We start from the raw sequence: 10,358 nt of genomic DNA, 5'->3' as shown, positions 1-10,358 counted from the left end.
GAAGACAGGAAAAAAGCAAGAAGTAAAGCCTAGAATGAATCCTATAGTAATGGATTAGAATTGGAGACATCAGTATGAACTCATGTTTAACTTAATTCATATATAGATTAAAAAAACGATAGAAATGTATGTATACATGAATTAGTATATATATATTACCTAGGGCTGTCCACTGAGAGGGCCTAGCAATGACATCCTTGTAGGAATGATCACATTTTGTGCCTAGCTTTTGGTTTCAAAATATCATTCTCCAATAGAAGCAACCAAGGATCCTTGGAGAACCATCTGATTTTAGAACTGGGAAAAGGAAAATACAAAATAAGTCTAGAGCATCTTGTCATACCAAAAAGGAAAAAAATTTCAAAGGATTAGAGGAGTCAACCTAAAAGTGTTCCCCAGTAGCCAAATGGAATAATTTGAGCAATAAAATATTATAGTATTAGGTTAAAATCCAAAGTGTAAAATAAATACAGATGTGTCTATATTGATATAAATAAATGATTGTGATGGGCAATGCATGTGTTCATGCGGAGAGGGACCTGCAGTGACAGGATGATAGTGATTTCTTCTCTGGTGAGGGCCTGAGGATAGTGACTCTTCTCTCACCATGAGTGCCACCCCAGAGATCAAGAGTCATGGGATGAAGTTTGCTGAGGAACAGCTGCTAAAGCATGGACGGACGCAAGGCAAAGGCTTAGGCCGGAACGAGAACGGCATCACCTAGGCCCTAAGGGTGACACTGAAGCAGGACACTCACGGGGTGGGACATGACCCTGCCAAGGAGTTCACGGACCACTGGTGGGATGAGCTTTTCAACAGGACTGTGGCCAGCCTGGTTGTGGAGGCTGGGCAGGATGGAGTACGGATAAAGCGTCTTTCGAAGGAGACAGGCCGTCGTAATCATCCCAAGCCCAACTTGCTGTATCAGAAGTTTGTGAAGTTGTGGTCACAAGCAGGGAGAAGTGGCTTGCAGACAGGACCAGAATCCGGTGCTTCAGACTCCTAATTCCTAGCATAGCAATAGAAGGGAGCTAATGTTCAGTGATCATCTGTTATGTGGGCCCTCTGTGTTATATAGCAAGCTTTTCTCATTTCTCCTCCTCCCTATGGCCACCATCCTCTCCTGCCTGATTTTGTTCACAGCCTCATAGTCAGACCCCTCACCCCGTCACTGCCCACCCCAATCAGTTCACTGACAGTGACTAGAATGCTAACAGATTTCACTAGGGCTCTGGCTCATCCTTGACCTGGGATGACAGTCCTGATGTGTCTGACTAGCTCATAGGGCCCTGAGGCCTTGTCCTGCACTCACCCCTTTCCGGACCTCTAACACTTTTAGCCAGATGGAATCAGATTCTTCTGAAAGTACCACCTTCTTTCACCTGCAAGATTTTGCACATGCTCTTCTCACTCACTGCCTCCAACAGTCTGCTGCCTTTCCACCTTTACCTGCCCATTTTGATGGCCCTCCAGAGCTCACCAAGTTCCTGAAACTTCCCCAGACCCTGAAGTTGGATTGATTATCCTCCTCTAGCACAGGCAACACTCTGTGCCTGCCTATGTTCTGCATCCTTCCTTCACCCCACACATAGAGTCCATATGGGCTATCTCATTTGTGTTCTACTCTGTATCTCCAACCCATTGGTCCATAGTAGGTTCTCAGTCTGCTTAAATAAAAGCACTCCAGGGACGCCTGGATGGCTCAGCAGTTGAGGATCAGCCTTTGGCCCAGGGCGGGATCCCAGGATACGGGATCGAGTCCCACATTGGACTCCCTGCATGGAGCCTGTTTCTCTTTCTGCCTGTGTCTCTGCCTCTCTCTCAATCTGTGTCTCTCATGAATAAATAAATAAATAAAATATAAATAAATAAATAATAATAAATAAATAAATAAATAAATAATTGAGGGAACCCCGGGTGGCTCAGTGGTTTAGTGCTACCTTCAGCCCAGGGCATGATCCTGGAGACCCGGGATGGAGTCTCACGTCGGGCTCCCTGTGTGGAGCCTGCTTCTCTCTCTGCCTGTGTCTCTGTCTTTCTCTCTCTGTGTGTCTCTCATGAATAAATAAATAAAATCTTTTTTAAAAAATAAATGATTGAAAACATAACTGAATGGTAGAGTAGGAATAAATCTTTACAAAAGAACTTTAAATTATGTATGCAGATATTTTTCCTTAATAGAAAGTGGTGGTTAAACACTTCTCCCCCACTTTGAGCGTGGGCTGGCCTTGTATTCTTGCTTCCAAGGAATATAGAAAGGGAGTAATATTTGAATTTTGCAGAAATCTAGCAGATGTTACCTTAATCAAATCATGAAGTTTAACATCAGCATTTTGTCAGGTTGATAGTATGAACCCCCTGATGTGACGAGAACCGCACTTGGCATCTATGTGTTGTTGTTGTTTTTTTAAGATTTATTTATTTATTTATTGAATGTATGAGGAGGTGGGAAGGAGGACAAGGCAGAGGGTGAGGAAGAGAGAATCCCAAGCAGAATCCTAAGCAGATTCCACAATAAGCACAGAGCCTGATGTGGGGCCCAATCTTATGACTCTGAGGTCATGACCTGCACTGAAATCAAGAGTTGGATGCTTAACTAACTGAGCCACCCAGGCGCCCTTGCTCTATTTTTGAATTGTCTTTTAGTTGTTGTAGAAGTTCTTTATATATTCTGGGTATTGAACTTTTATCAAATATATCACTTGCAAATATTTTCTCCCATTCTGTGGATTGGCTTTTTGCTCTCTTGATAGCGTTCTTTGATATACAGGAGTTTTTAATTTTAATAAAGTACTATGTATCCATTTTTTTCTTTTGTTGCTTGTGCATTCATCATATTTAGAAACCATCGCCAGATTCAAGGCTATGAAGATTTGCCCTTATATTTTCTTCAAGGAGTTTCATAGTTTTTGCTATAACATTTAGATCTTTGATCAATTTTTAAATTTTTTAAATTTATTTATGATAGTCAGAGAGAGAGAGAGAGAGAGAGAGAGAGAGAGGCAGAGACCTAGGCAGGGGGAGAAGCAGGCTCCATGCACCGGGAGCCTGACGTGGGATTTGATCCCAGGTCTCCAGGATCGCGCCCTGGGCCACAGGCAGGTGCTAAACCGCTGCGCCACCCAGGGATCCCTCTTTGATCAATTTTTAGTTAATTTTTGTATATAGCATAAGGTAAGGGTCCAATTTTATTCTTTTTCATGTGGGTATTCAGTTTTCCCAGCACTATTTACTGAAGGGATTATTCTTTCCCCCCGTTGGTCTTGGCATCCTTGTTGAAAATCAACTGATTATTGATGTGAGAGTTTATTTCCTGATTCTGAATTCTATTCCATGGTCTATATGTTTACCCTTATGCTAGCACCACAATTTTTTGACTACACTACATTTGTAGTAAGTTTGGAAATTGGGAAATGTGAGTTCTTCACCTTTTTTTTTTTTTAAGATTGTATTCATTTATTAATGAGAGAGAGAGAGAGAGGCAGGGATACGGGCAGGGAGAAGCAGGCTTCATGCAAGGAGGCCGACGTGACTCCAGGATCACGCCCCGTGGTCAAAGGCAGGTGCCGAACTGCTGAGCCACCCAGGGATCCCCCACATTTCCTCTTTTTCAAGATTGTTTTGGTTATTCTGGATCCTTTGAAATTCCATATGAATTTTAGGATGGGCTTTTCAATTTCTGCAAAAATACTATTGGCATTTTGATAGGGATTATATTGAATCTGTGTATCATCCTGGGTAGAATTATCAACAATGTTAAGTAGTTTTCCATGTACAAGTCTTGCACCTTCCTGGTTAAGTTTATTACTAAGTATTTTATTCTTTTTGATCCTATTATAAATGGATTTTTTTTATGGACAACTAAGTTTTTGACAAAGGCAATTTAGGCGAGAAAAGATCATCTTTTCAATAGATGATGCTGGAATAATTGGATGTCCATATGCAGAAAACAAAAACAAAACAACACACACATACACATGAAAGAACTTTATTTGTTTTTAAAGATTTTATTTGTTCATTCATGAGAGACACAGAAATATAGGCAGAGGAAGATATAGGCTCCCGTGGGGAGTCTGCTGTGGGACTCAATCCCAGGACCCCGGAATCATGACCTGAGCTAAAGGCAGACACTCAACCACTGAGCCACCCAGGTGCCCCACATGAAAGAACTTTATTTTTTTTTAAGATATTATTTGTTTATTCATGAGAGACAGAGAGTAGAGAGAGGGAGGCGGAGACACAGGCAGAGGGAGAAGCAGGCCCCAAGCAGGGAGCCTGACATGGGACTCCATCCCGGATTTCTAGGATCACGCCCTGAGCTGAAGGCGCTAAACTGCTGAGCCACCCAGGCTGCCCCCCATGAAAAAACTTTAATCTGCACCTCATACCACATAAGAATGTAACTCAAAATGAATCATATTCCTAACTATAAATTCAAAACTATATAGTTCAGATGTCTAGAATTTCTAGAAGAAAACATGGGAAAATCTTTGTGCATTGGTTTAGGCAAAGATATCTTAGATATTATACCAAAAATGCTCCATAAAAGAACAATTTGATAAACTGGACTTTATAAAAAATAAAACCTACTTTTCAGAAACTATTATTAGGAGACTAAAAAGACAAGCCACAAACTGGGCATATATTTGATGAAGGAGTCAGCATGTAAGAATTCTCAAAATCAATAATAAGAAAATAAACAACCCAATTTAAAATGAGCAAAAGATTTGGAAACTTCACCAAAAATATATATATACATAGATGGCAAATAAGCACATGAAAAGATAAAAAGATGTTCCCCATCATTAGTCATGAGGAAAACACAAGTTAAACCACAATAAGGTACTACTACATACCTATTAGAATAATTAAAATTAAAAAGAGTGAACATACTAAGTGCGAGCAATAATGTGGAAAACATGAAATTCTCATACATTGCTGGTGGGAATGTAAAATGGTACAATCTCTTTGGAGAAGTTCAGGAGTTTCTTAAAAAGTTAAACATATACTTACTATACCTACTATATGATATAGCCATTCAGCTTCTAGGAAATTACCCAAGAGATAAGAGAGCATAGGTGCAATGATTTGTGCATGAACACTTAATGCAGCTTTATTTGTAATAGCTCCCAACTGGAAACAACTCAAATGTTCGTCAACAGAAAAAAGGATAAACAAATTGTGGTATATACATACTACTCACTACTAAGTGAAACGTGAAATGAAGTAAAGTGAAATACTAGTCAAGAACTATCAAGGGGCGCCTGGGTGGGCTGAGTCAGTTAAGCATCTGCCTTCCACTCAGGGCATGATCCCAGGTCAGGCACCTGTTCAGTAGAGAATCTGCTTCTCCTTCTCCCTTTGCCCCCCCCCTCCTGCTGTGCTCTCTCTCTCTCTCACTCTCTCGCTCTTGTGCTCTCTCAAATGAATATGTAAAATCTTAAAAAAAAAAAAAGGGAACGATCAATACATGGAACAACATGGATGAATCTCAAAACTGTTAAGCTGAGGGATGCCTGGGTGGCTCAGCGGTTGAACGTCTGTCTTCGGCTCAGGGCATGATCCCCAACTGGGGAGAGAGTCCTGCATCAGGCTCTCTGCAGGAAGCCTGCTTCTCCCTCTGCCTGTGTCTCTGCCTCTCTCTGCATCTCTCATGAACGGATAAGTAGAATCTTAAAAAAAAAGAAAAAAGAAAAAAGAAAATGTTAGGCTGAATGAAAGAAACAAGACAAAAAAGAGTACATATGATTCTATGTATATAAAACTCTAGACAATGCAAACTGATCTGTGGTGAAGAAAGTACCTGGGTTACCTGAGGATTGAAGTGTTGGGAGGGTTGGGAAGAATGGCTTACAAAGAAGCATGAGGAAACTTTTGGGGATGATGGATATCTTCACTATCTTTATTGTAGTAATAGTTTCAAGGGTATAGGTGTCAAAACTTATCAAATCGTACATTTTAAATATATACAGTTGATTGCATTGCAATTCTATCTCAATAAACTTGTTTAAAAAGTCACCAATCTGATATACAGCTAAATTTGTTTCAGTCCCTCCCCTTCCAATTTTTAAGAATTGCTTTTATTTTTTTTTATTTTTTAAAAAGACATTCAGGTTTTTTTGTTTTGTTTTGTTTTGTTTTGTTTTATTCATGAGAGACACAGAGAGAAAGAGAGAGAGAGACAGGGAGAGACACAGGCAGAGGGAGAAGCAGGCTCCATGCAGGAAGCCTGACGTGGGACTTGATCCCAGGACTCCAGGGCTGAAAGCAGTGCTAAACCGCTGAGCCACCCAGGCTGCTCGGAATTGCTTTTAAATTATATTTTAATATGTACATAAAACAATTATATTTCCAAAAGATGAAATTATATAACAAGTTAAATTCTAAAATTTTAATTTCAGAAACACTAGAAGATAAAACAAATTACTAAAAACGGTTAAAGGGGATGCCTGGGTGGCTCAGCAGTTGGGCATCTGCCTTCCGCTCAGGGTGTGATTGTGAAATCCCAGGATCAAGTCCCACATTGGGCTTCCTGCATGGAGCCTGCTTCTCCCTCTGCCTATGTCTCTGCCTCTCTGTGTGTGTCTTTCATGATTAAATAAATAAAAATCTTTTAAAAAAATAAAAATAAATAAAAAATAAATAAAAAATAAAACGGTTAAAGAGGTAGGCAGGAAACATCTTAGAGGTGACAATACGGAATTAATTATTTATCAACTTAATCCTAATTAAATTCTAACTAAAAGTGAGGCTAAATATCTTTTGCTCAAATTTCTATTGTCACTGGGTTTAAAAAAAACATTATTTGTACATTAAAGGCATTAGTACTTTGTGATTTAAGTGGAAGATATTATTTCCCAATTTGTCACTTTACCTATGGTGGAGCATGTGTTTGTATGTGTGTGTGTGCGTGTGTGTGTTTGAATTTGACCATACAAAAGGTCTTCTTTTAGTCAAATTTATCATTCTTTTCCATTATTGCTTCTAGATTTCTGAATCATAGAAAAGCTTTCCACTTCTTGGTTATAAGTATTCATTAATGTCTTCTGCCAGTACTTGTACATTTCATCTTTAGATTTCTGACCCATTTGAAATTTACCCTGATGAATGAATGATGTAAGATATAGACCTAATTTTATTTTTTTTCCAAATGGCTATACAGTTGTCCCAATTCTGTTTATTAAAAACTCAATCCCCCCCCCAAAGTGAATTCCCCACATTTATCATAAATTTTCCAAATGTACATGGTTCTATTTCTGGACTTTCTAGTTTATTGTACTGGTCTAGATGTTCATCCATATGCCAATATTATACTTTTTAAATTACAGAGGCTTTATTTTTTTAAGATTTTATTTATTTAGGGGGATCCCTGGGTGGCTCAGCGGTTTGGCGCCTGCCTTTGGTTCAGGGCGTGATCCTGGAGTCCCAGGATCGAGTCCCACATCGGGCTCCCTGTGTGGAACCTGCTTCTCCCTCTGCCTGTATCTCTGCCTCTCTCTCTCTCTGTGTCTCTCATGAATAAATAGATAGAATATTTAAAAAAAGATTTTATTTACTTATTTGAGAGAGAGAGAGTGAGTAAGCAAGAAAGCACAAGCCAGGGTAGAGGCCGAGGGAGAGGGAGAAGCAGACTTCCCACTAAGCAGGAACCCTGACTCGGGGCTTGATTCTAGGACCCTGGGATCATGACCTGAGCTGAAGGCAGATGTTTAACCGAATGAGACACCCGGTATCCCTACAGAGGTTTTATAATACATTTTAATATTAGATGTAGCTAGCTATCCATCCCATAGGACACTGAACATTTTCAGGGTTTTCCTGGATACTTTTGTTTGTTTGTTTAGTCATTTTCCATGAGAACTTTATGATCAATTTGTTTAATTCCAGAAGACAACCTGTTGGTATTTTTCCATTGGGATCATGTTACATTTATAAATTAACTTAGAATTGACATCATTAGGATGTTGACTTTTCCTATCTAAAAAAAAGACTTGGGAAGCCTGGGTGGCTCAGTGGTTGAGTGTCTGCCTTTGGCTCAGGGCATGATCCCAGAGTCCAGGATCAAGTGCCACATCCGGCTCCCTGCAGGGAGCCCGCTTGTGTCTCTGCCTCTCTCTCTCTTTCTGTGTTTCTCATGAATAAATAAATAAATAAAATCTTAATAAATAAATAGATAAATAAAAACAGGACTTATTTTTCCATTTGTTTATGTTGATTTTTGTCTCTTTTAGTAATATTTTAAAGTTTTCTTCATATATATTTGCATATGTATATTTCTGTTAAATTATTGTCTAAGCATTTTAACTGCTTGTGGATATTTTATTTTTAGTTTTCTTCCCTACGATTTATTTTCTTCAGAAAGACAGAGAGTGCAAGCAGGAGTAGGGGCAGAGAGGAAGAGAGAGAGAGAGAGAAGGAAACTCCCACCAAGCACAGGGTCTGACGGGGATTGATCCCAGGACCCTGAGATCACTACTTGAGCCAAAATCAAGAGACAGCTGCCTACCAACTGAGCCACCCAGACATCCCATACTTTGTTGTTATTTTAAAGACTTTTCTTTCCTATTACATCTTCTGATTATTATTTGAACATAGAAAGGTTACTATATTTCCTTTGTTAATTTTATAACATCTTACTCTACTAAATTTTCTTATTATTTACATTTTCCTATTGATTCTCTTCCATTTTTCAGATAAACATGATAGAATCTTCTAAGAAAAGATGTTTTTATTTTGCCCTTTTAAATTAATATTGATACCTTGTTTAGTGGTAGTGGCATTCTTGTCCTTATTCCTAAGTAACAAGAATGCCTCAAGTGTTTCTTCATTAAAAAACATTCCAGCTTTTGGGCACCTGGGTGGCTCAGTCCACTGGGCAGCCGGCTCTTGATTTTGGCTAGGTCACGATTCCAGCGTGGGGGGGGGGATGGAGCCCCCCACGGAGCCAGGAGCCCGGAGCCCAGCCCAGCACGCAGAGCAGAGTCTGCTTGTCTCTCTCCTACCCCCACTCACGTGCTGGTCCACACTGGTACATGCTTTCTCTTAAACAAATTAAATAAAACTTAAAAAAACAAAAGCATGCTAGTTTTTGTGCACATATGTGCACATGCACACACACATTTTTTAATCATGTTAAGGAAATGTCCACTGATTTCTACTTCAATAAGATTTTATTTTATTTTTTTAAGATTTTATTTATTCATTCATGAGAGACACAGAGAGAGAGGCAGAGGCACAGGGAGAAACAGGCTCCATGCAGGGAGCCCGATGAGGGACTCGATCCTGGAACTCCAGGATCACACCCTGGGCCAAAAGCAGGCGCCAAACCTACTAAGCCACCCAGGCGTCCTTTCAATAAGGTTTTTATTTTTATTTATTTATTTATTTATTTATTTATTTATTTATTTAAAAAGGGAGATTTCTTTTTTTTTTTTTTTAAATTTATGATAGTCACAGAGAGAGAGAGAGAGAGAGACGCAGAGACATAGGCAGAGGGAGAAGCAGGCTCCATGCACCGGGAGCCCGATGTGGGATTCGATCCTGCGTCTCCAGAATCGCGCCCTGGGCCAAAGGCAGGCGCCAAACCGCTGCGCCACCCAGGGATCCCAGATTTCTTTTTTTTTTTTAAGATTGATTGATTGATTGATTGATGATAGACATAGAAAGAGAGAGAGAGAGAGAGGCAGAGACACAGGAAGAGGGAGAAGCAGGCTCCATGCCAGGAGCCTGACATGGGACTTGATCCCAGGACTCCAGGATTGCACCCTGGGCCAAAGGCAGGCGCTAAACCATTGAGCCACCCAGGGATCCCCTCAATAAGATTTTTAAATCAGAAATGGGTATGAGGACACCCAGGTGTCTCAGTGGTTGAGCCTTAGGTTCAGGGAGTGGTCCTGGAGTTCTGGGATCGAGTCCCGCATTGGGCTCCCCGTGAGGAGCCTGCTTCTGTCTTTGCCTCTCTCTGTGTCTCTCGTGAATAAATAAAATCTCTTAAAAAATAAAAAACAGAAATGGGTGTGAATTATGACAAATGTTTTACTGGCAACTGTGGAGATGATCATGATATTTTTTCTTAGAAATATAATCAATTACATTAATGGATTTCCTAATATTGGAATTATTTCATTCCTGTAGTGAATATCACTTGGCCATAATGTATATCTTTAAAAATGTGTTGTTGGATTCTATTTGCTAATATCTTATTTAAAGATCTCTGCGTTGGGACACCTGAGTGGCTCAGTTGTTGAGTGCCTCCCTTCAGCCCAGGGCATGATCCTGGAGTCCTGGGATCAAGTCCCACATCGGGCTCCCTGTGTGGAGCCTGCTTCTCTCTCTGCCTGTGTCTCTGACTCTCTCTC

This window comes from Nyctereutes procyonoides, unplaced genomic scaffold (assembly GCF_905146905.1).
Source record: "Nyctereutes procyonoides isolate TBG_1078 unplaced genomic scaffold, NYPRO_anot_genome, whole genome shotgun sequence".
NCBI lineage: Eukaryota > Metazoa > Chordata > Mammalia > Carnivora > Canidae > Nyctereutes > Nyctereutes procyonoides.
Note: the sequence above shows the minus strand (reverse complement) of the source record.